The following is a 26,235-nucleotide window of genomic DNA, read 5'->3' on the forward strand; positions in this document are numbered from 1 at the left end:
TTCATGGCCGCAGTCACCATCTGCAGTGATTTTGGAACCCAGAAAAATAAAATCTGACACTGTTTCCACTGTTTCCCCGTCTATTTCCCATGAAGTGATGGGATCGGATCCCATGATCTTCGTTTTCTGAATGTTGAGTTTTAAGCCAACTTTCATCTAAAAACTCCTAACTTCTTTAAGTTATAGTAAAATATGCTAACTTAACAACATTCCTTAAATCTTTAACTTCTAACTGTTTTAATTATTTCTAAGCCCTAAATTCAGTAATCTCCTTTGCCATAAACATTCTCCTCACAAATAGGTTTCAGATAGCAATCCCTCCCATGGCCTCAAGCTATAGCCTATGTGCTCATCCTGGAACACTCTCTTGTAAAAGTCCTCGAACAAATGTCAATGATTAACTTTATGAATTATTTTCTGAGCACAGCTGCAGAAGTCTTTGTGCCTTCTCATGCTCCTCTCAAGAACAATAAACACCTTAATATTCCTTTTCAGTCAAGTCAGCTGAGGAGAGGAAAAGGTAAGTCAAAATTATAAGGCCTAACTCCTTAATCCCAGGTCTGTTCCTGCGGAATGAGGAGAGGTGGCTGGGGGCCGTGCCTCCATTTTCTCAGTAATGCCTAACGTGGCTCCTGACATCTCCCGCTTTTTTATTTTTTAGAGAATAGGTATGAAACTCAGTAGATAGAGCAGAAACACTTCGGCTGAGTATTCTCAGCCAGGGCACAAATCAGAACTAACAGGCATAGGCACATGGCTGCATTAATCATTATTGTAGAAAAGGATCCATGGGAAAGATACCCCTCCAGATTTTCAAAGAGGGAATTAGAAAGCCATTGAGAGGAAAAGTCAGACTCTGCCTGCTTCATATTCTGAATATCCTGATGTAACTTAGAAATATCAATACTAAAATCTGAATGATTCCAGACGCCTAAAATATGATTCCTAATGTGTTTCCAAGAGTGCACGGACTCATTCATGTATAGAGGGGTAACGCATATCCATTTAAATTCTGCATGGCACCTTAAAGACAATTCAATTTTTAAATTTGTAATTTTTTGTCCCATAAGCAGAACTGCTTCTTCTAAAACATTGACCTTATTTTCTATTTTTTTATCTGTAATTTCTTGCATAGTAAGAGCCACGGAGACATTTTTGGACAGCTGATCAATAAACGAGGTCGTATGCACTTCTTTTGACAGGGCAACAGCAGAAACCGTAACTGATGCAATTATGGCAATCAAGGCAGTTATTCCCACAACGAGAGCTGCAACGAATCTCTTAGGTCGAGAAATTAAGCCATTAAGTTCATGTAAAACTTTCAGTGGATAATCATCAAACCATTGTCCCTCTAATTTTACAGGAACCATCAAATATGGTGGTGCTTTACAATCATCACAGCCTTATAATTATTATAATCATTCCCATCAACACAATTTGATATAAAACAATTCACACATATAACATTGTAAACAGTTTCTACTTCAGAAACTTCCAAATCACTCTGATTTCTGGCCAACAAAAAGGCATAGGGAGAATGCATGCAGGCCCATACAATATATCTTTGTTCATTTAAAGGTCTATGTAAAGTCACAGGTGCCATAGCAGCCAATGCTCTTCATAATTCAGGCTGCATGGGACCTGTTCCACTGAAACTCAGTAAAGGAGGAACCCATCCATTAGCATGCCACCTAGTAATTACTAAAGGTATAGGGAGAAATGAATTATTCCATGTGGATCTATAAGGTTCTACATAAATCAAACCCCATCGTTGATTCAAGAGATAGGGGCACCCCCTATTTGGTCAGAAAATGTCTGGTGGCAGCAATGGGAATTGATAACTTTATGGCATACATGCATTCTTTCCAAAGAGGAAAGCCAGAAATTCTGCTTATGCTTTCCCAGGATGTAGTCCTTGTTCATCAGAGTCCGAAGTGGGGAGTACATAGCTCGGATAGTCCTTTAAATGCGGGGCTGCCTTTTTTAAGGCATCAAATAGTCTTTCTTGTGCCCTGGCATCAGCAGCTGTAAAGACCAAAAGTCTCTCTTGCCATCGCTTCTCAGAGAATCAGTAAGCATGCCTTTCAAGGAAGTGCTAATGCGTCCATTCAAAACCAGAGCTGATCCTTGTAAAGAGGAAGGTATGGCAAAGCAAATAGGTGGATAAATGGACATGCCTGAAAAACTGAAGGGAGTGCTGACCACTGTTTTAACATTATTAGGATAGATGGAAGCCCCACCCAAAAGAAGAGTATCATTAACAAAAACATGATGAATGGGCTCATTCATCCAATCAACAGGCTGGAAAGAAGGTGGATTAAGCAAATAGGCCCAATGAACTTTTTTCTGCACTGGAGGGCCTCAGCTGACAAGCCAACACAGCAAGCATAGCCACAAACATTACCATAGGAGTGGCCTCATATCTCCCCCTTTCTATTAATTCTTCAGCCCACTGAACGAGACGTTTTAGCTGGCCCCAAGTTGGTACCGTGTTGGAGGTGGTTGCTTAAGTACGATGATGGCGACAAGGTGAGGCAGAATACGGTTGAACTCGATCAGCATGTCTCTCCTGAAGTGCCAGGTGCCTGAAGCGATGTACTAGCGGTGAAGCCTCAGGCGAAGGGTCACTCACCCTTTGGTGTTTCCTTGGCTCCCTCAGGTCTGGACTCGATGAGCTTCTGGTCTCACCATCTTTTTTCAGTCCCAGACTCCAGGACTTCAGGGATTTTAGTAACCTCAGGGGTCCAAACAGGAGAAGTGGAATCCTGTGGAAACACACAAGCATACCCTCTCCCACATTAGCAGTATATCTGGCCCTTTCCACTCTCCTGTAAGGAGGTCTTTTCACTTAACCAGAGGCCAAGTCGTAGCCCCTTCAGGAGTCCAGTGTCTCTTCATTGCAGTCTGCCCCTGTGTGTCCATGTTTAAATGATTAATTACAAACAAAGCATGGTATAAAACATGATGTGGAGAGGAATACTTAAATTCTCCCTGTCTTAATTTAGCTATCTGACTTTTTAAAGTCTGGTGTGTCCTTTTCACTATGGCTTGGCCTTGGGGATTATAAGGTATTCCTGTTGAATGTACTATGGAAAATTGTTGACAAAATCTCTTAAAAGTGGCAGAAGTATAAGCTGGGGCATTATCTGTTTTTATCTGTTTGGGGAGTCCTATTTGGGAAAAGCATTGAAACAAGTGCTGAATTATATCTCTTGTTGCTTCACCTGATCTAGCAAAGGCTATAATAACATGAGAAAAGGTATCTACAGTAACATGCACAAAGGACAGTTTTCCAAAGGCCGGGATATGAGTTACGTCCATTTGCCAGAGAGCATTAGGCCTAAGGCCTCGGGGATTTACTCCTAATGGTGGACATGGATTAAATGTTGGGCACTTTGGACATAACTTAATTATTTGCCTAGCTGCTTCCCTAGGGATATGAAATTCATACCTTAAACCAGCTGCATTTTGATGATGAATTTTGTGAGAATTTTTGGCCTTGTCAATCTTTTCATGTAAGTTTAAAGCAATTACTTTAGTTAATGCATCTGCCAAAGCATTCCCTTCATGCAAAGGGCTGGGCAAGATGGAATGGGCTCTAATATGTTCCACACAATATTTCTTATCTCTATGCTTAATCTCCTTCTGTAAATCAAATAACAAGGAGAAGATGGTAGTTTTATTTTCCAGAATATTAGCAGTCTCAGTATGAGGAAATAACCCTACAACATATTGGGATTCAGTCAGAAGATTGAAGGTGTGGTCTCTTAAATGTTGAAAAGCCCAAATAACCACCCTCAACTCAGCTCTCTGGGCCAATGTCTCTTCAGTTACCTGAACATGGGATTTTCCATCAATAATTGTGACTGCTTTACGATTAGAGGAACCATCTGTGAAAACTAAAATCGTGCCTTCCAAAGGTTGAATAGAAAATTTCTTCGGGAAAAATACTGGATGTGTTTTCAAAAAATGCAATAGGGGGCTTGAGGGCAAATGAAACAAAATTTGACCCCTGAAATCTATCAGGGCAACTTTCCAATCATCACTATTTTGTAAAAGAAATTGCAGTTGATCCTTATTGAATGGAATCACTATATTTGCTACTTCTTTTCCAAAAAGTTCCACACTTCTTTTTCTACCTTTTATAATTAATTGTGCCACCAAGCTGGGATAAGATAAAACTATTTTTCTTGGGGTCATTGGTAGATGGAGCCATTCCAATGGGCCTCCTTGCCACAAGCATCCTGTAGATGTATGCTCTGTGGTGAGAATAATTAAATCCCATTCTCTGGTAATATTAATCCTAATCAACTGATCATTTAAAGCCTCATCCACTTTATTTTTTTAAATATAAATTTATTTATTTTAATTGGAGGTTAATTACTTTACAATATTGTATTGGTTTTGCCATACATCAATATGACAAGAGCCGACTATGCCTCATTAGTCAACTTTCTCTTAGAACTGGGATTAGGATTGCTTTTTAAGCAATCAAACAAAGGCTTTAAATCTGCAGTAAATCCCGTTGCCATTTACTTTATTACTCTGGATTCGAATTTATACACCATTTTTGTGTTTCCTGTCTAGAGAAGATCTTTTAGTATTTGTTGGAGAGCTGGTTTGGTGGTGCTGAATTCTCTCAGCTTTTGCTTGTCTGTAAAGCTTTTGATTTTTCCTTCATATTTGAATGAGATCCTTGCTGGGTACAATAATCTGGGCTGTAGGTTATTTTCTTTCATCACTTTAAGTATATCTTGCCATTCCCTCCTGGCTTGAAGAGTTTCTATTGAAAGATCAGCTGTTATCCTTATGGGAATTCCCTTGTGTGTTATTTGTTGTTTTTCCCTTGCTGCTTTTAATATTTGTTCTTTGTGTTTGATCTTTGTTAATTTGATTAATATGTGTCTTGGGGTGTTTTGCCTTGGGTTTATCCTGTTTGGGACTCTCTGGGTTTCTTGGACTTGAGTGAATATTTCCTTCCCTATTTTAGGGAAATTTTCAACTATTATTTCCTCAAGTATTTTCTCACGGTCTTTCTTTTTGTCTTCTTCTTCTGGGACTCCTATGATTTGAATGTTGTGGCGTTTAATATTGTCCTGGAGGTCTCTGAGATTGTCCTCATTTCTTTTAATTCATTTTTCTTTTTTCCTCTCTGATTCATTTATTTCTACCATTCTATCTTCTACTTCATTAATCCTATCTTCTGCCTCTGTTATTCTACTATTTGTTGCTTCCAGAGTGTTTTTGATATCACTTATTGCATTATTCATTATATATTGACTCTTTTTTAATTTCTTCTAGGTCCTTGTTAAACCTTTCTTGCATCTTCTCAATCCTTGACCCCTACATATGTTGTCTACAAGAGACCCACCTCAAAACAGGGGACACATGCAGACTGAAATTGAAGGGCTGGAAAAAGATTTTCCATGCAAATAGAGACCAAAAGAAAGCAGGAGTAGCAATACTCATAACAGACAAAATAGAATTTAAAACAAAGGCTGTGAAAAGAGACAAAGAAGGTCACTACATAATGATCAAAGGATCAATCCAAGAAGAAGATATAACAATTATAAATATATATGCACCCAACAGAGGAGCACCACAATATGTAAGAAAAATGCTAACAAGTATGAAAGGAGAAATTAACAATAATACAATAATAGTGGGAGACTTTAATACCCCACTCACACCTATGGATAAATCAACTAAACAGAAAATTAACAAGGATACACAAACTTTAAATGATACAATAGACCAGTTAGACCTAATTGATATCTATAGGACATTTCATGCCAAAAAATGAATTTCAGCTTTTTCTCAAGCGCACACAGAACCTTCTCCAGGATAGATCACATCCTGGGCCATAAATCTAGCCTTGGTAAATTCAAAAAAATTGAAATCATTCCAAGCATCTTTTCTGACTACAATGAAGTAAGATTAGATCTCAATTACAGGAGAAAAACTATTAAAAATTCCAACATATGGAGGCTGAAAAACACACTGCTGAATAACCAACAAATTACAGAAGAAATTAAAAAAGAAATCAAAATTTGCATAGAAACGAATGAAAAGGAAAACACAACAACCCAAAACCTGTGGGACATGGTAAAAGCAGTCCTAAGGGGAAAGTTCATAGCAATACAGGCACACCTCAAGAAACAAGAAAAAAGTCAAATAAATAACCTAATTGAACACCTAAAGCAACTAGAAAAGGAAGAAATGAAGAACCCCATGGTTAGTAGAAGGAAAGAAATCTTAACAATTAGGGCAGAAATAAATGCAAAAGAAACAAAGGAGACCATAGCAAAAATCAACAAAGCTAAAAGCTGGTTCTTTGAAAGGATAAATAAAATTGACAAACCATTAGCCAGACTCATCAAGAAACAAAGGGAAAAAAATCAAATCTATAAAATTAGAAATGAAAATGGAGACATCACAACAGACAACACAGAAATACAAAGGATCATAAGAGACTACTATCAGCAATTATATGCCAATAAAATAGACAACGTGGAAGAAATGGACAAATTCTTAGAAAAGTACAACTTTCCAAAACTGGACCAGGAAGAAATAGAAAATCTTAACAGACCCATCACAAGCACGGAAATTGAAATTATAATCAGAAATCTTTCAGCAAACAAAAGCCCAGGTCCAGATGGCTTCACAACTGAATTCTATCAAAAAACTTAGAGGAGAGCTAACACCTATCCTACTCAAACTCTTCCAGAAAATGGCAGAGGAAGGTAAACTTCCAAACTCATTCTATGAGGCCACCATCACCCTAACACCAAAACCTGACAAAGATCCCACAAAAAAAGAAAACTACAGGCCAATATCACTGATGAACATAGATGCAAAAATCCTTAACAAAATTCTAGCAATCAGAATCCAACAACACATTAAAAAGATCATACACCATGACCAAGTGGGCTTTATCCCAGGGATGCAAGGATTCTTCAATATCTGCAAATCAATCAATGTAATACACCACATCAACAAATTGAAAAATAAAAAACATATGATTATATCAATAGATGCAGAGAAAGCCTTTGACAAAATTCAACATCCATTTATGATAAAAACTCTCCAGAAAGCAGGAATAGAAGGAACATACCTTAACATAATAAAAGCTATATATCACAAACCCACAACAAACATTATCCTCAATGGTGAAAAATTGAAAGCATTTCCTCTAAAGTCAGGAAGAAGACAAGGGTGCCCACTTTCACCACTACTATTCAACATAGTTTTGGAAGTTTTGGCCACAGCAATCAGAGCAGAAAAAGAAATAAAAGCAATCCAAATTGGAGAAGAAGAAGTAAAACTCTCACTGTTTGCAGATGACATTATCCTCTACATAGAAAACTCTAAAGACTCCACCAGAAAATTACTAGAACTAATCAATGAATATAGTAAAGTTGCAGGATATAAAATCAACACACAGAAATCCCTTGCATTCCTATACACTAATAATGAGTAAATAGAGAAATTAAGGAAACAATACCATTCACTATTGCAATGAAAAGAATAAAATACTTAAGAATATATCTACTTAAAGAAACTAAAGACCTATATATATATATATAAAACTGTAAAACACTGGTGAAAGAAATCAAAGAGGACACTAATAGATGAAGAAATATGCCATGTTCATGGATTGTAAGAATCAATATAGTGAAAATGAGTATACTACCCAAAGCAATCTATAGATTCAATGCAATCCCTATCAAGCTACCAACGGTATTCTTCACAGAGCTAGAACAAATAATTTCACAATTTGTATGGAAATACAAAAAACCTCGAATAGCCAAAGCAATCTTGAGAAAGAAGAATGGAACTGGAGGAATCAACCTGCCTGACTTTAGGCTCTAATACAAAGCCACAGTCATCAAGACAGTATGGTACTGGCACAAAGACAGAAATATAGATCAATGGAGCAAAATAGAAAGCCCAGAGATAAATCTGTGCACCTATGGACACCTTATCTTTGACAAAGGAGGCAAGAATATACAATGGATTAAAGACAATCTCTTTAACAAGTGGTGTTGGGAAAATTGGTCAACCACTTGTAAAAGAATGGAACTAGACCACTTTCTAACACCATACAAAAAATTAAACTCAAAATGGATTAAAGATCTAAACGTAAGACCAGAAACTATAAAACTCCTAGAGGAGAACATAGGCAAAACACTCTCCGACATACATCACAGCAGGATCCTCTATGACCCACCTCCCAGAATTTTGGAAATAAAAGAAAAAATAAACAAATGGGACCTAATTAAACTTAAAAGCTCCTGCACAACAAAGGAAATTTTAAGCAAGGTGAAAAGACAGCCTTCAGAATGGGAGAAAATAATAGCAAGTGAAGCAACTGACAAACAACTAATCTCAAAAATATACAAGCAACTCCTGCAGCTCAATTCCAGAAAAATAAATGATCCAATCAAAAAATGGGCCAAAGAGCTAAATAGACATTTCTGCAAAGAAGACATACAGAGGGCTAACAAACACATGAAAAGATGTTCAACATGGCTCATTATCAGAGAAATGCAAATCAAAACCACTATGAGGTACCATTTCACGCCAGTCAGAATGGCTATGATCCAAAAGTCTACAAGCAATAAATGCTGGAGAGGGTGTGGAGAAAAGGGAACCCTCTTACACTGTTGGTAGGAATGCAAAGTAGTGCAGCCACTATGGAGAAAAGTGTGGAGATTCCTTAAAAAACTGGAAATAGAACTGCCACATGACCCAGGAATCCCACTGCTGGGCATACACACTGAGGAAACCAGAAGGGAAAGAGACACATGTTCCCCAATGTTCATCGCAGCACTGTTTATGATAGCCAGGACATGGAAGCAACCTAGATGTCCATCAGGAGATGTATGGATAAGAAAGCAATGGTACATATACACAATGGAGTATTACTCAGCCATTAAAAAGAATACATTTGAATCAGTTCTAATGAGGTGGATGAAACTGGAACCTATTATACAGAGTGAAGTAAGTCAGAAAGAAAAACACCAATACAGTATACTAATGCATATATATGGAATTTAGAAAGATGGTAAGAATAACCCTGTATACGAGACAGCAAAAGAGACACTGTTGTATAGAACAGTCTTTTGGACTTTGTGGGAGAGGGAGAGGGTGGGATGATTTGGGAGAATGGCATTGAAACATGTATAATATCATATATGAAAGGAGTCACCAGTCCAGGTTCAATGCATGATACTGGATGCTTGGGGCTGGTGCACTAGGATGACCCAGAGTGATGGTATGGGGAGGAAGGAGGGAGGAGGGTTCGGGATGGGGAACACATGTATACCTGTGGCAGATTCATTTTGATATATGGCAAAACCAATAAAATATTGTAAAGTTAAAAAAAATAAAATTAAATTAATTAAAAAAAATCTGCAGTAGTCAGTTTTAAATATGGGTGTATCCAATTAATATCCCCTAATAATTTCTGGAAATCATTTGAATTTAGTAAACGAGTTCTCCGCAGCTGCAAAGGGGCATGACTCACTGTATGGGTATTTACTACCCTCCCTAAATAAGAAAAAGGAGGATTTACTTGCATCTTATCCGGAGCTATCTTTAAACCCCAGCTTTCCAAGTCCTCAATCAATTCAGATAAAATTTGTTGCAACAAGGCTCTGTCCTTATGAGCTGCCAAAATATCATCCATATAATGTATCAAATATAGATCTTTATACTTTCCTCTAACATTCTGCACAGCTTGGTCTACAAATTTCTGACACAAGGTGGGGCAATTTTTCATTCCCTGAGGCAAAACCTTCCATTGAAACCTTCTATAGGGCTGTTTTAAATTAGCTAAAGGGAGACTGAAAGCAAACCATTTATAATCCTGATCAGCCAGGGGAATGGTAAAGCAACAATCCTGTATATTTATAACTATCATGTTATACTGAAAAGGCACAGCCACTGGGGAAGGGAGGCCTGGCTGGAGGGCCCCTATGTCTTCCATAGTTGTGTTTACTGCTCTCAAATCTTGTAACAATCTCCATTTTCCTGATTTTTTCTTAATAACAAAAATAGGAGTATTCCAGGGGCTATTAGAAGGTTCTATATGTTGTTCCATAACTAAATCCTCAGCTGCCTGTAACCTTTCAGCAGTTAAAGGCGATTGCTCTACCCTTACCGGATCATCAGATTTCCAGGTAATAGGGTTGGCAGCAAGAGCAACAGCCTCTAGTATAAATTTGAATTTCCCAGACCTTCTCTGTTCTTGTTAGGAACCACCTCTAATGGCGAAACAATTCCCTGCTGATCTTTACCAAGCCCCTTATCAGGATTATACCTGATTTGCAGCATTTGATTAGTAACCTTTTCATCTGGGCTATATAAAAGCATTCCCATCTTAGATAATATATCTCTCCCCCATAAAGAAAAAGGTACTGAAGGAACCACATATGGACAAAAAGTGCCTAGTGTCCCCTTCTCATCTGACCATGTCAAAATTTGTGAGCTGTTAACAACCGAAGGCACTGACCCTATTCCTGCCAGGCCGGCACTGGTCAAGCATGTCAGCCAGGACGAGAGCCAATCTTTTCCAGCAATGCAAGAGACGTCTGCTCCAGTATCTAAGAGCCCTGCCATTTTATTTCCTTGAATTAAAACATCTTTTAAAGGCCTAGAAGCTGTAATTTCCTGCACTCAAAAAGCTAGATCACTAGATCCAAATCCTCTGGGACCCCTAGCTTGAGAAGTCAAGGTTTTTCCTGTCTGATAATAAGGTAAAAGCAAAAGCTGTGCTATTCTTTGACCTTTATTAATTTGCAGTTTTAGTAGGTGGTGAGATCAAAAGTTTAATTTCCCCAGTATAATCAGAATCTACTATACCAGGCACCACCAAAATTCCTTGAAGGGAAAGCAAGCTACGCCCCAGCACAAGTTCTACAATGCCCTCAGGTAGGGGACCAGCCACTCCCATTGGAATCAGAGTAACCCGCATGTCAGGGGTTAATATTGTTGCGGTGGTGGAACTGAGGTCCAGTCCTACGCTACCCGGGGTTGCTCTGAGGAGTTCTGCAATACAGCTGCCCCTATTGTTGTCTGGGGCCGGGGCTTCCCCTGCTGCCCATTTCCCTGAAACTGGGAAAAATTACCTCCCTGTACTTGGGGGGGGTGAGCGTAGTTCCATCCTTATGAAATTTAGATCTGCAGTCTTTGGCCTAATGATACCTTTTCTGGCATTGGGGGCAAAGTGCCTTTGGGGGGTTGGTATTAGTCTGTATTGGCACGGCTTGTTGTCCCTGCTTGGCAGGACATTGCCGGCAAAAATGCCCCATTTGGCCACAAGAGAAACATTTTTTATTTGTAGAATCCTTTCCATTAGGATTAATCTTTTTTTTTTTTTTTTTTTTTTAGCCTGAGTGAGGCCCCCTGAAGGGGTTTTCTCCAAGGAGCAGGCTCTGTATATTGTGCATATATCTTCTTTAAAAGCTCCTTTGTTTAAAAAAAAAAAAAAAACTCTTTATCTTTCTCAGCCTTAGGCAATGCTCTAGGAGGCTTTGGAGGCAAAGTGGGGAACTCCTGGGCCCTGGGAGGCACAAGTGGAGGTGGCAGCGATTGCCTTAAATCAGAAAGTGGTGGATGAATTTTTAAAGGTTTGCATAGAGGGGGAGGGGGTTCGCCAGGGCACCGGCCGCAGCGTCCTGTAAGCTCTCTCCTTCCTCAGGAAGTAGAGTACAGTCTCCCTCCTTTTCTTTGTCAATGGCAGAAAACATGATCTGCACAGAAGATGGAGACCCGCCACTATCCACTGCTATAGCCTCCCCCATAGGCTATCTAACAGCCTCATGACAGAGGTCCAGGACATTTCTAATCATATTCCACAGAGCAAAAGCATCTACAGGAACCTTTTCTGGCCCAAACAAAGTATAAAACAAACGTAGAAATTTGGACAGTCTTCCTGTGCTAACTTTAACACCTCTATGGGCTAACATATAAAGTAATATTTCAATAAACATTTGTCTATTCTTAGATGCAGAGAAACCCTTTCTTCTAGAGAATATTCTTATTCATTCTGTACCCTCCTCACCCTGCCTAAACTGCAGAGGTGTGCTGGCCACCCACAGGTACAATCCTAACCATCCCGCATTACAATTTCAGATTACTTACTCTTCAGTGTCCCCTGTTCCGGGCGCCACTTGCCAGAGTCCAGCTCCAGCAGCCAGGGATTCAACCTGAAGAAATGAACGGTGTCGGTGATGAGGCAGCCTCGCAGTTTTCTTTTGGACTGCCTGTTTATTTCAAGTTTAAGATTCTGTTTTATACTTGTACAAAAACATTAAGCCAGAGGTTTGACATTTTCAGTCCCCCCGGCCCCCCTAACAGATTTATTATCTCCATAAATCATTGTTGCTCTTCAAACAGAATTCCTGCTTCAGTGATTCTCTCAGAATCAGCCTTATCATCTATTATCTACCTCCACTAATGTGTCCTATATTTAACTTGTGATTACATTGTAGCTCATGCTACATTCCTCAGTTTACTACTTATCTTCCTAAATCCTGTTTGCCCCTGAGCTCACTATCTCCTAAAAAGGCTTCTAGAAGTAGTGTCTAAAAATTCCTAACTTCTATAAACTATAGTAAAATATGCTAACTTTACAATATTCCTTAAATCTTTAACTTCTAACTGTTTTAATTATTTCTAAGCCCTAAATTCAGTAAACACCTTTGCCATAAACATTCTCCTCACAAATAGGCTTCAGATAGCAATCCCTCCCATTGCCTCAAGCTATGGCCTATGTTCTCATCCTGGAACACTCTTTTGTAAAAGTCCTTGAACAAATGTCAATGATTAACTTTATAAATTATTTCTGAGCACAGCTGCAGAAGTCTTTGTGCCTTCTCATGCTCCTTTCAAGAACAATAAGCACCTTAATATTGCTTTTCAGTCAACTCAGCCGAGGAGAGGAAAAGACAAGTCAGAATTACAAGGCCTAACGCCTTATATCCTGGGTCCAAGCCTGTGGAATGAGGAGAGGGGCCTGGGGGCCGTGCCTCCATTTTGTAAGTAATGCCTAATGCGGCTCCTGACAGGTATTCCCATCTCTTTCAGAATTTTCCACAGTTTATTGTGATCCACAAAGTCAAAGGCTTTGGCATAGTCAATAAAGCAGAAATATATGTTTTTCGGGAATTCTCTTGCTTTTTCCATGCTCTAGCGGATGTGGACAATTTAATCTCTGGTTCCTCTGCCTTTTCTAAAACCAGCTTGAACATCAGGAAGTTCACAGTTCACATATTGCTGAAGCCTGGCCTGGAGAATTTTGAGCATTACTTTACTAGCGTGTGAGATGAGTGCAATTGTGCAAAGAATGCTCAAGAATACTTTGAGCATTCTTTGGCATTGCCTTTCTTTGGGATTGTAATGATAATTGACTTTTCCAGTCCTATGGCCACTGCTGAGTTTTCCAAATTTGCTGGCATATTGAGTGCAGCACTTTCACAGCATCATCTTTCAGGATTTGAAATAGCTCCACTGGAATTCCATCACCTCCACTAGCTTTGTTCGTAGTGATGCTTTCTAAGGCCCACTTGACTTCATATTACAGGATGTCTCTAGGTGAGTGACCACACCATTGTGATTATCTTGGTCATGGAGATCTTTTTTGTACAGTTCTTCTGTGTATTCTTGCCACCTCTTCTTAATATCTTCTGCTTCTGTTAGGTCCATACCATTTCTGTCCTTTATTGAGCCCATCTTTGCATGAAATGTTCCCTTGGTATCTCTAATTTTCTTGAAGAGATCTCTAGTCTTTCCCATTCTGTTGTTTTCCTCTATTTCTTTGTATTGATCACTGAGGAAGGCTTTCTTATCTCTTCTTGCTATTCTTTGTAACTCTGCATTCAGATGCTTGTACTTTTCCTTTTCTCCTTTGCTTTTCACTTCTCTTCTTTTCACAGATATTTGTCAGGCCTCCCCAGACAGCCATTTTGCTTTTGGCATTTCTTTTCCATGGGGATGGTCTTGATCCCTGTCTCCTGTACAATGTCACCAATGTCACCTAGTTCATCAGGAACTCTATCTCTCAAATCTAGTCCCTTAAATCTATTTCTCAATTCCACTGTATAATCATAAGGAATTTGATTTTAGGTCATACCTGAATGGTCTAGTGGTTTTCCATGCTTTCTTCATTTTAAGTCTGAATTTGGCAATAAGGAACTCATTATCTGAGCCACAGTCAGCTCCTGGTCTTGTTTTTGCTGACTGTATAGCCATCTTTGGCTGCAAAGAATATAATCAATCTGATTTCGGTTTTGACCATCTGGTGATGTCCATGTGTAGAGTCTTCTCTTGTGTTATCAGAAGAGGGTTTTGCTATGACCAGTGAGTTCTCTTGGAAAAACTCTATTAGCCTTTGCCCTGCTTCATTTTGTATTCCATGGCCAAATTTGCCTGTTACTCCAGGTGTTTCTTGACTTCCTACTTTTGCATTCCAGTCCCCTGTAATGAAAAGGACATCTTTTTTGGATATTAGTTCTAAAAGGTCTTGTAAGTTTTCATAGAACCGTTCAACTTCAGCTTCTTCATCACTATTAGTTGGGGTATAGGCTTGAATTACTGTGATATTGAATGGTTTGCCTTGGAAATGAACAGAGATCATTCTATCGTTTTGAGATTGCATCCAAATACTGCATTTCAGACTCTTTTGTTGACCATGATGGCTACTCCATTTCTTCTCAGGGATTCCTGCCCACAGTAGTAGATATCATGGTCATCTGAGTTAAATTCACCCATTCCAGTCCATTTTAGTTTGCTGATTCCTAGAATGTCGACCTTCACTCTTGCCATCTCCTGTTTGACCGCTTCCAATTTGTCTTGATTCATGGACCTAACATCCCAGGTTCCTATGCAATATTGCTCTTTACAACATCGGACTTTGCTTCTGTAACCAGTCAGATCCACAACTGGGTATTGTTTTTGCTTTAGCTCCATCCCTTCATTCTTTCTGGAGTTATTTCTCCACTGATCTCCAGTAGCATATTGGGCACCTACTGACCTGGGGAGTTCCTCTTTCAGAATCCTATCATTTTGCCTTTTCATACTGTGTATGGGGTTCTCAGGGCAAGACTCTTGGAGTGACTGAGAGGAGCTACCCCATTTCTGAGGTCACGAGTGGCAGCCAAGAGGAGCAACCCCACGTTCAATGAGCTGTGGCTGCACGGGAGCAGGAGGACCGAGAGAAGCTACTCCACGTTCAAGGTCAGGAGGGGTGGCTGTCAGGAGGTAAGTAGCAGTGGCTGCACTTCGTTGGAGCAGCCGTGAAGACATACCCTACGTCCAAGGTAAGAGAAACCCAAGTAAGAGAGTAGGTGTTGCGAGAGGCATCAAAGGGCAGACACACAAACCATAATCACAGAAAAGTAGTCAATCTAATTACACGGACCACAGCCTTGTCTAACTCAGTGAAACTAAGCCATGCCATCTGGGGCCACCCAAGATGGGTGGGTGATGGTGGAGAGGTCTGACAGAATGTGGTGCATGGAAATGGGAATGACAAACGACTTTAATATTCTTGCCTTGAGATCCCCATGAACAGTATGAAAAGGCAAAATGATCGGATACTGCAACAGGACTTACTCATTAGAGCATTGAAAATCATACCATGACCAGTGCAAAAGGCAGCTCAATGGCAAGCCACTACTACTTGAGTTTTTTTTTTTTTTTTCCCCATATAGTGTGAATCTCTTCCGATGACATCTTTAATCTCTCAAACCTAAGTAAAAGAAATGGAAGATACAGGCACAATAAAGGACAGAAACAGTATGGACCTAAAAGAAGCAGACAGTATTAAGAAGAGGTGGCAATAATATACAGAACAACAATACAAAAAAGATCTTATACAAACTATACAAAAAAAAAAAAAAATAACCTTGATAGTGTGATTACTCACCTAGAGCCAGATATCCTGGAATGTAAATTCACATGGGCCTGAGGAAACATCACTATGAACAAAGCTAGTGGAGGTGATGGGATTCCAGTTGAACTATTTCAAATCCAAAAAAATGATGCTGTAAAAATGCAGCACTCAACATGCCAGGAAACATGGAAAACTCAGCAGTGACCACAGGACTGGAAAAGGTGTTTCCATTGCAATCCTAAAGAAAGGCAATGACAAAGAATATTCAATCTACCATACAATGGCACCCATCTCACACACTAGCAAAGGAATGCTCCAAATTCTCCAAGCTAGGCTTCAACAGTACATAAACTGAGAACGTCCATATATTCAAGCTGGATTTAACAAAGGCGGAGGAACCAGATACAAATTGCAAACATCCATTGGATCATAGAAAACCAAGAGTTCCAGAAAAACATTTACTTCTGCTTTATTGACCACACTAAAGCCGCTGACTGTGGGGATCAAAACAAACTCTGGAACATTCTTCAAGAGATCAGAATACAAAATCACCTTACCTGCCTCCAGAGAAATCAGTATGCAGGTCAAGAAGTAACCATTAGAACCGGACATGAAACAGCAGACAGGTTCTAAACTGAGAAAGGAGTGCAACAGCCTGTATAGGGTTACCCTTCTCTTTTAATTTATATGCAGAGTACATCTTGCAAAATGCTGTGCTGAATGAAGCACAAGGTGGTATCGAGATTGCTGGGAGACATCAATAACCTCAGATATGCAGATGACAACACCCTTATGGCAGGAAGCAAAGAGGAACTAAAGAGTTTCTTGATAAAAGTGAAAGAGGAGACTGAAAAAGCTGGTTTAAAACTCAACATTCAAAAAATGAAGATCATCGCATCTGGCCCCATCACTTCATGGCAAATAGATGTCAAACAGTGAAAACATTATCAGACTTTATTTTCTTGGGCTCCAAAATGACTGCAGATGGTAATTGCAGCCAGGAAATTAAAAGACTCTTCTCCCTGGAAGAAAAGCTCTGACGAATCTAGACACCATATGAAAAAGCAGAGACATTACATTGCTGACAAGGGTCTGTCTAGTCAAAGCTATGGTTTTTCCAGTAGTCATGTAAGAATGTGAGAGCTGGACAGTAAAGAAAGCTGAGCACCAAAGAAATGATGCTTTTGAACTGGGGTACTGGAGAAGACTCTTGGGAGTCTCTTGAAGTTCAAGGAGATGAAACCAGTCCATCCTAAAGGAAATCAGTCCTGAATGTTCATTGAAAAGACTTATGCTGGAGCTGAAGCTCCAATACTTTGGCCACCTTATGTGAAAAACTGACTCACTGGAAAAGACCCAAATTCTGGGAAAGTTTGATTGCAGGAGGCCAAAGTGAAGGCAGAGAATGAGTAAGTTGGATGGCATCTCTGACTATATGTACAGGAGTTTGAGCAAGGGACGGGAGTTCGTGATGGACAGGAAAGCCATTAGAGAGTTCAGACAACCTCCTTTAGATGAAATGGAAGCACAGAGAGGTCATTCAACTTGCCTAAGATCAAACAGGTCAAATAACTTGCCTGAGATCACACAGCTCAGGTGCGGAAACACAGAGAGGTCAGAAGACTTGAGAAAATCCACACAGCTCTGAAGTGGGAACACAGGGAGGTCAGACAAGTTTTTTAAGATCACACAGCCCATAATGGTCAGCCAACGTGCCGAAGATCACATAGGTCAGAAGTGGAAGCACAGAGAGGTCAGGTACCTTGGACAAGATCACATAGCTTGTATGTGGAACAGCAGAGAGGTCAGTAAACTTGCCTAAGATCATACAGCTCAAATGTGGAAGCCCAGAGATGTCAGCATCTTGCCTAAGACCACACAGCTCTGATGTGGAAGCACAGAGAGTTCAGGCAACTACCCTCAGATCTAACTGCTCAGAGGAGGAAGCAACAGAGGACAAGTAAGCTGCTAATATAACACACATCACAAGTGGAACCACAGAGCGATCAGACAAATTGCCTAAGATCACACAACTGACATGTGGAAGAACAGAGGTAGGGAACTTGCCTAAAATCACACAGCTCAGAAGTGTAAGCACAGAAAGGTCACTTCACTTACTGAAGATCTTACAGTTGAGATGTGGGAGTGCAGAGAGGTCAGGTAATTTCCCTAATATCAAACAGTTCAGATCTGGAAGCACAGAGAGGTCAGGCAACTTGCCTAAAATCACACAGCTCAGATGTGGAAGCACCGAGACCTCAGGAAACTTATGTAACATCACACAGCTCTAGTAGAAGCACAGAGAGGTCAGGAAACATGCCTAAGATCATACCACTCAAATGTGCAAGCACAGAGAAGTCATGAAACTTGCCTAAGAGCACACAACTCAAAGTGGAAGCACAGAGATATCAGGAATCTTGCATAAGATCACAAAGCTCAGAAATGGAGGCACAGAGATGTTAGGTAACTTTCCAGGATCACACAGATCATACGTGGAAGCACAAAGTGGTTAGGGAACTTCCGTAAGATCAAATATCTCAGAACTGGAAGCACAGTGAGTTCAGAAAACTTGAGTAATATCACACAGTTCCTAAGGGGAAGAACAGGAGGTTAGAAAACTTATCTAAGATCATACAGCTCAGAAATGGAAGCACAGAGAGGTCAGGATACTTGACTAAGATCATAGAGCTCAGATATGGAAGCACAGAGACGTCAGGCAATTTGACAAAGAACACAGATCATAAGTGGAAGCACAGAGAGATCAGGCAACTTACCTAAGTTCACACAGTTCAGAAGTGGAAGCAAGGAGGTTAGCAAACTTGCCTAAGATTACACAGCTCAGATGCGGAAGCACAGAAAGTTTAGGCAACTTGCCTAAGTTCACACAGCCCAGATATGTAAGAATGGCACATACAGGCAACTTGGCTAAGATCACAGAGCTCAGAAGTGAAAGAACAGAGAGGCCAGGCAACATGCCTAAGATCACACAGCTGAGCTATGGAAGCACAGACAGATTAGGCTACTTGCCTCCGATGGGATGGGTGCAATCTCAAAAATGACAAAAGATCCCTTTGTTTCCAAGGGAAATCATTCAATATCACAGTAATCCAAGTCTACGCCCCAATGACCAACGTCAAAGAAGCTGAAGTTGAATGGTTCTATGAATACTTACAAGATCTTCTAGAACTAACACCAAAAAAGATGACCTTTTTGTCCAGATTTCCTGGAATGCAAAAGCAAGATGTCAAGATATACCTGCCATACCAAGTAAGTTTGGCCTTGCAGTAAAAAATGAAAAGCAGGGCGAAGACTAATAGAATTTTGCCGAGAGAATGCACTGGTCATAGGAAACAACTTCTTCCAACAACACCAGAGACGACAGAAAACATGGACCTCATCTGATGGTCAATACCAAAGTTAGAATGATTGTGTTTCTTGTAGCCGAAGATGGAGAAACTCTATACAGTGATCAAAAAGAAGACTTGGAGCTGACTCTGGCTCAAATCATGAACTACTGATTGCCAAATTCAGACTTAAACTGAAGAAATAGGGAAAACCATGAGACAATTCAGGTACAACCTACATCAAATCCCTTACAGTTTTACAGTGGAAGTGACAGATAGATTCATGGGATTAAATCTGATAGACAGAGTGCAGGAAGAACTATGGACAGAGGTTCATGATATTGCAAAGGATGCGGTGATCAAGACCATTCCTGTGAAAGAAACTGAAAAAAGCAAAATGGTTGTCTGAGGAGGCCTTACAAATAAGTGAGCAAAGAATAGAAGTGAAAGGCAAAGGAGAAAATGAAAGATATACCCATCTGAATGCAGAGTTCCAAAGAATAACAAGGAGAGATAAGAAAGCCTCCTCAGTGATCAGTGCAAAGAAATAGAGGGAAAAAATTGAATGGGAAAGAATAGCAACCTCTTCAAGAAAATTACAGATATCACAGGGAATATTTCATGCAAATAAAGGCACAATAAAACACAGAAACTTTATGGACTTAACAGAAGCAGAAGATATTAAGAAGAGGGCAAGGGACAGTCCTAAAATGGTGGAGGAATAGGACGGGGAGACCACTTTCTCCCCCACAAATTCATCAAAAGAACATTTGAACGCTGAGTAAATTCCACAAAACAACTTCTGAATGCCAGCAGAGGACATCAGGCACCCAGAAAATCAGCCCATTGTCTTTGAAAGGAGATAGGAAAAAATATAAAAGACAAAAAGAGAGGCAAAAGAGGTAGGGATGGAGCTCTGTCCTGGGAAGGGAGTCTTAAAAAAGAGAGAAGTTTCCAAACACCAGGAAACACTCTCACTGCCGAGTCTGTGATGAGCCTTGGAACCACAGAGGGCAACATAATTAGGAGGAAAAATAAATAAATAATTAAACCCACAGGTTATGTGCCCAATGTTAACTCCCCCAGCAGAGAAGCAGCACAGACGTCTGCATCCACCACTAGCAAGTGGGGGCTGGGCAGGGAGGCGCGGGCTGCATTGCTTAGAGTAAAGACCAGGCCTGAATGCCCCGAGGGAAATCTGAGGGAACTAACTTGGGCTAGCAAGCCAAACTGTGGGATAGCTATCATGCGAAAAGCCCTAACCTAAGACACCGTCAGGCCTGCTCACAGAACAAAAGACTGAGCAGAGCTAGCGGGCTGCAGCCCAGCCTATCCCCCTCCAGTGACAGGCAGGTGAGGGCAGCCAGAGCTGGAAGGGGGCAATCACAGCCCCAGCAAGGCATTATCTACCAAACTGCAAGCAGGCTTCATTGCTAACCAAGACTTCTTGGGATTCTGAACGGTCAACATCCCCTGAGAATGTACACCGGTTGTACACCCAGAAAACCTAGTGGCAGGGACAGGAGAGGCGGTAAGTCGCAGCAACCGTGCTCACCAAACAAATGGTGACCTGAGCTGCTCGGATCTGGGAAGGGCACAAAACGCAGGCCCAACTGAGTCTGCACCTCTGAGAACTACCTGAGTACCTGAACCTGAGTGGCTTAGACCTGGGAAGTGCATACAACGCAGGGCCAGCCTCAGACATTTGCCGACAGAGCAACCTAGAGCCTAAGCAGTGTAGACAGGGAAAGCACACACGCCCTGAGCGGGGGCAAACCCAGTTTGGCCGAGCCACTGTGAGCACACTCCAATGTTATTTGTTTGCAGCGTCCCTCCCTCCCCACAGCAGGACTGAACAAGTGAGCCTAAAAAAGTGTCCACCACTGCCCCCTTGTGTCAGGGTGGAAATTAGACACTGAAGTTACCAGCAAACAGGAAGCTAAAACAGAGGGAACCTCCTTGGAAGTGACAGGTGTAATAGATTAAAACCCTGGGTTAGCACCAACTACATAGGAAGGGGCCTACAGATCTTGAGAAATATAAGCTGGATCAAGAAACTATCCGAAAATGAACTGACCCCCTCACTGCCCACAACAACACCAGAGAAAGTTCTAGATATATTTTTACTATTTTTTACTATCACTCTTTGATTAATTTTTTTTATTTTTAAGTCCTCCATTACTTCTTTAATTTTCATTTTTATAACCTATTATTACTTTGCATAAAAAAGAGACCCTATATTTTAAGCAAAATTTATATGTATATATATATTAGAATTTTTGTGACTTTGTTTTTATTTTAATTTTTTTGTTAATATTGTATTTTTGAAAATCCAACTTCTACACTAGACTTTTAATCTTTGCTTTTTGGCATTTGTTATCAACTTTGTACCTTTAAGAACCCAATCTTCAGTACCCATTTTTACTTGGGAGCGAGATTACTGGCTTGATTGCTCTCTCCCCCTTTAGACTCTCCTTTTTCTCCACCAGGTCGCCTCGATCTCCTCCCTCCCCCTTCTCTTCTCTATACAACTCTGTGAATCTCTTTGTGTGTTCCAGACGGTGGAGAACACTTAGGGAACTGATTACTGGCTGGATCCGTCTCTCTCCTTTTGATTTCCCCCTTTATCCTCCTGGCCACCTCTGTATCCTTCCTCCCTCTTCTCTTCTCCATATAACTCCGTGAACATCTCTGAGTGGTCCAGTTGTGGGGTGCATATAAGGAATTGATTACTGGCTAGGTTGCTCTCTCCTATTTTGATTCCACCTCATCTCATTTGGGTCACCTCTAACTCCCTCCTTCCTCTTCTCTTCTCTATGTAACTCTGTGAAACTCTCTGGGTATCCCTCACTGTGGAGAAAATTTTCATCTTCAACAACAGTGCTTTATAGATGGAGAAGTCTTGAGGCTACTGTAAGAATAAGATTGAAAACCAGAAGCAGGAGGCTTAAGTCCAAATCCTGAGAACACCAGAGAACTCCTGACTCCAGGGAACATTAATCGACGGGAGCTCATCAAACGCCTCCAAACCTACCCTGAAACCAAGCACCACCCAAGGGCCAACAAGTTCCAGAGCAAGACATACCATGCAAATTCTCCAGCAACACAGGGACATAGCCCTGAGCTTCAATGTACAGACTGCCCAAACTCACTCCAAAAGCATTGACATCTCATAACTCATCACTGGACACTTCATTGCACTTCAGAGAGAAGAAATCCAGCTCCACTCACCAGAACACCGACACAAGCTTCCCTAACCAGGAAACCTTGACAGGCCACCCATACAACCCCACCCACAGTGAGTAAACTCCACAATAAAGAGAAGTCCTCAAACTGCCAGAATACAGAAAGGCCACCCCAAACAGAGCAATATAAACAAGATGAAGAGACAGAGGAATACCCAGCAGGTAAAGGCACAGGATAAATGCCCAGCAAACCAAACAAAAGAGGAAGAGATAGGGAATCTACCCAATAAAGAATTCCAAATAATGATAGTGAAAATGATCCAAAATCTTGAAATCAAAATGGAATCACAGATAAACAGCCTGGAGACAAGAATTGAGAAGATGCAAGAAAGGTTTAACAAAGACCTAGAAGAAATAAAAAAGAGTCATATATAATGAATATAATGAATAATGCAATAAATGAGATCAAAAACACTCTGGAGGGAACAAATAGTAGAATAAAGGAGGTAGAAGATAGGATTAGTGAGGTAGACGATAGAATGGTAGAAATAAATGAATCAGAGAGGAAAAAAGAAAAACGAATTAAAAGAAATGAGGACAATCTCACAGATCTCTGGGACAATGTTAAACACCCCAACATTCGAATTGTAGGAGTCCCAGAAGAAAAAGACAAAAAGAAAGACCATGAGAAAATACTTGAGGAGATAATAGTTGAAAGCTTCCCTAAAATGGGGAAGGAAATAATTACCCAAGTCCAAGAAACCCAGTCTCAAACAGGATAAACCCAAGGTGAAACACCCCAAAACATATATTAATCACATTAACAAAGATCCAACACAAAGAAAAATATTAAAAGAAGTGAGGGAAAAACAACAAATAGCACACAAGGGGATTCCATAAGGACAACAGCTGATCTTTCAATAGAAAATCTTCAGGCCAGGAGGGAATGGCAGGACATACCTATAATGATGAAAGAAAATAACCTACAGCCCAGATTACTGTACCCAGCAAGGATCTCATTCAAATATGAAGGAGAAATCAAAAGCTTTACAGACAAGCGAAAACTGAGAGAATTCAGCACCAGCAGACCGTTCTCCAACAAATGCTAAAGAATTTTCTCTAGACAGGAAACCCAAAAATCGTGTATAAACAAACTTGAACCCTAAATAATAAAGTAAATGGCAATGGGATCATACTTATCAATAATTGCCTTAAGTGTAAATGGGTTGAATGCCCCACCAAAAGACAAAGACTGGCTGAATGGATACAAAAACAAGACCCTTATATATGTTGTCTACAAGAGACCCACCTTAAAACAAGGGACACATGCAGACTGAAAGTGAAGGGCTGGAAAAAGTTATTCCACACAAATAGAGACCAAAAGAAAGCAGGAATAGCAACACTCATATCAGATAATATAGACTTTAAGACAAAGGCTGTGAATAGAGACAAAGAAGGACACTACACAATGCTCAAAGGATTAATCCAAGAAGAATATATAACAATTATAAATACATATGCACCCAACATAGGAGCACCACAGTATGTAAGACACATGCTAGCAAGTATGAAAGGGGAATTTAACAATAACACAACAACAGTGGGAGACTTTAATACCCCACTCACACCTATGGATAGATCAACTAAACAGAAAATTAACAAGGAAACACAAACTATAAATGATACAATAGAACAGTTAGACCTAATTGATATTTATAGGACATTTCACCCCCAAAAAATGAATTTAACCTTTTTCTCAGGTGCACACAGAACCTTCTCCAGGATAGATCACATCCTGGGCCATAAATCTAGCCTTGGTAAATTCAAAAGCATTGAAATCATTCCAAGCATCTTTTCTGACCACAATGAAGTAAGATTAGATCTCAATTACAGGAGAAAAAATATTAAAAATTCCAACATATGGAGGCTGAACAACACACTGCTGAATAACCAACAAATCACAGGAGAAATCAAAAAAGAAATCAAAATGTGCATAGAAACGAATGAAAATGAAAACACAACAACCCAAAACCTGTGGGACACTGTAAAAGCAATGCTAAAGGGAAGGTTCATAGCAATACAGGCATACCTCAAGAAACAAGAAGAAAGTCAAATAAATAACATAACTCTACACCTAAAGTAACTAGAAAAGGAAGAAATGAAGAACACGAGGGTTAGTAGAAGGAAAGAAATCTTTAAAATTAGGGCAGAAATAAATGCAAAAGAAACAAAAGAGACCATAGCAAAAATCAACAAAGACAAAAGATGATTCTTTGAGAGGATAAATAAAACCGACAAACCATTAGCCAGACTCATCAAGAAACAAAGGGAAAAAAATCAAATCAATAAAATTAGAAATGAAAATTGGCAGACCACAACAGACAACACAGAAATGCAAAGGATCATAAGAGACTACTATCAGCAATTATATGCCAATAAAATGGACTATTGAAAGAAATGGAGAGATTATTCATTTCAGTTCAATTCAGTTGCTCAGTCCTGTCCAGCTCTTTGTGACACCATGAATTGCAGCATGCCAGGCGTCCGTGTTCATCACCAACTCCCGGAGTTCACTCAAACTCACGTCCATCGAGTCAGTGATGCCATCCAGCCATCTCATCCTCTGTCGTCTGCTTATCCTCCTGCCCCCAAACCCTCCCAGCATCAGAGTCTTTTCCAGTGAGTCAACTCTTCAATGAGGTGGCCAAAGTATTGGAGTTTCAGCTTTAGGATCATTCCTTCCAAAGAACACCCAGGGCTGATCTCCTTTAGAACGGACTGGTTGGATCTTCTTGGAGTCCAAGGGACTCTCAAGAGCCTTCTCCAACACCACAGTTTTAAAGCATCAATTCTTTGGCACTCAGCTTTCTTCACAGTCCAACTCTCACATCCATACATGACCACTGGAAAAACCATAGCCTTGACTAGATGGACCTTTGCTGGAAAAGTACTGTGTCTGCTTTTTAATATGCTATCTAGATGGGTCATAACTTTCCTTCCAAGGAGTAAGCGTCTTTTAATTTCATGGCTGAAGTCACCATCTGCAGTGATTTTGGAGTCCCCCAAAATAAACTCTGACACTGTTTCCACTGTTTCTCCATCTATTTCCCATGAAATGAAAGGGCCAATGCTATGATCTTAGTTTTCTGAATGTTGTGCTTTAAGCCAACATTTTTACTTTCTTCTTTCACTTCCTTCAAGAGGCTTTTTAGTTCCACTTCACTTTTTGCCATAAGGGTGGTGTCATCTGCATATCTGAGGTTATTGATATTTCTCCCGGCAATCTTGATTCCAGCTTGTGCTTCTTCCAGCCCAGCGATTCTCATGATGTACTCTGTATATAAGTTAAATAAGCAGGGTGACAATATACAGCCTGATGTACTCCTTTTCCTATTTGGAACCAGTCTGTTGTTCCATGTCCCATTCTAACTGTTGCTTCTTGACCTGCATATAGGTTTCTCAAGAGGCAGGTCAGGTGGTCTGGTATTCCCATCTCTTTCAGAATTTTACACAGTTTATTGTGATCCACAAAGTCAAAGGATTTGGCATAGTCAATAAAGCAGAAATAGATGTTGTTCTGGAACTCTCTTGCTTTTTCCATGATCCAGAGGATGTTGGCAATTTGATCTCTGGTTCCTCTGCCTTTTCTAAAACCACCTTGAACATCTGGAAGTTCATGGTTCACGTATTGCTGAAGCCTGGCTTGGAGAATTTTGAGCATTACTTTATTAGTGTGTGAGATGAGTGCAATTGTGTGGTAGTTCGAGCATTCTTTGGCATTGCCTTTCTTTGGGATTGGAATGAAAAC

Source organism: Bos indicus, chromosome X (assembly GCF_029378745.1).
Source record: "Bos indicus isolate NIAB-ARS_2022 breed Sahiwal x Tharparkar chromosome X, NIAB-ARS_B.indTharparkar_mat_pri_1.0, whole genome shotgun sequence".
Taxonomy (NCBI): domain Eukaryota; kingdom Metazoa; phylum Chordata; class Mammalia; order Artiodactyla; family Bovidae; genus Bos; species Bos indicus.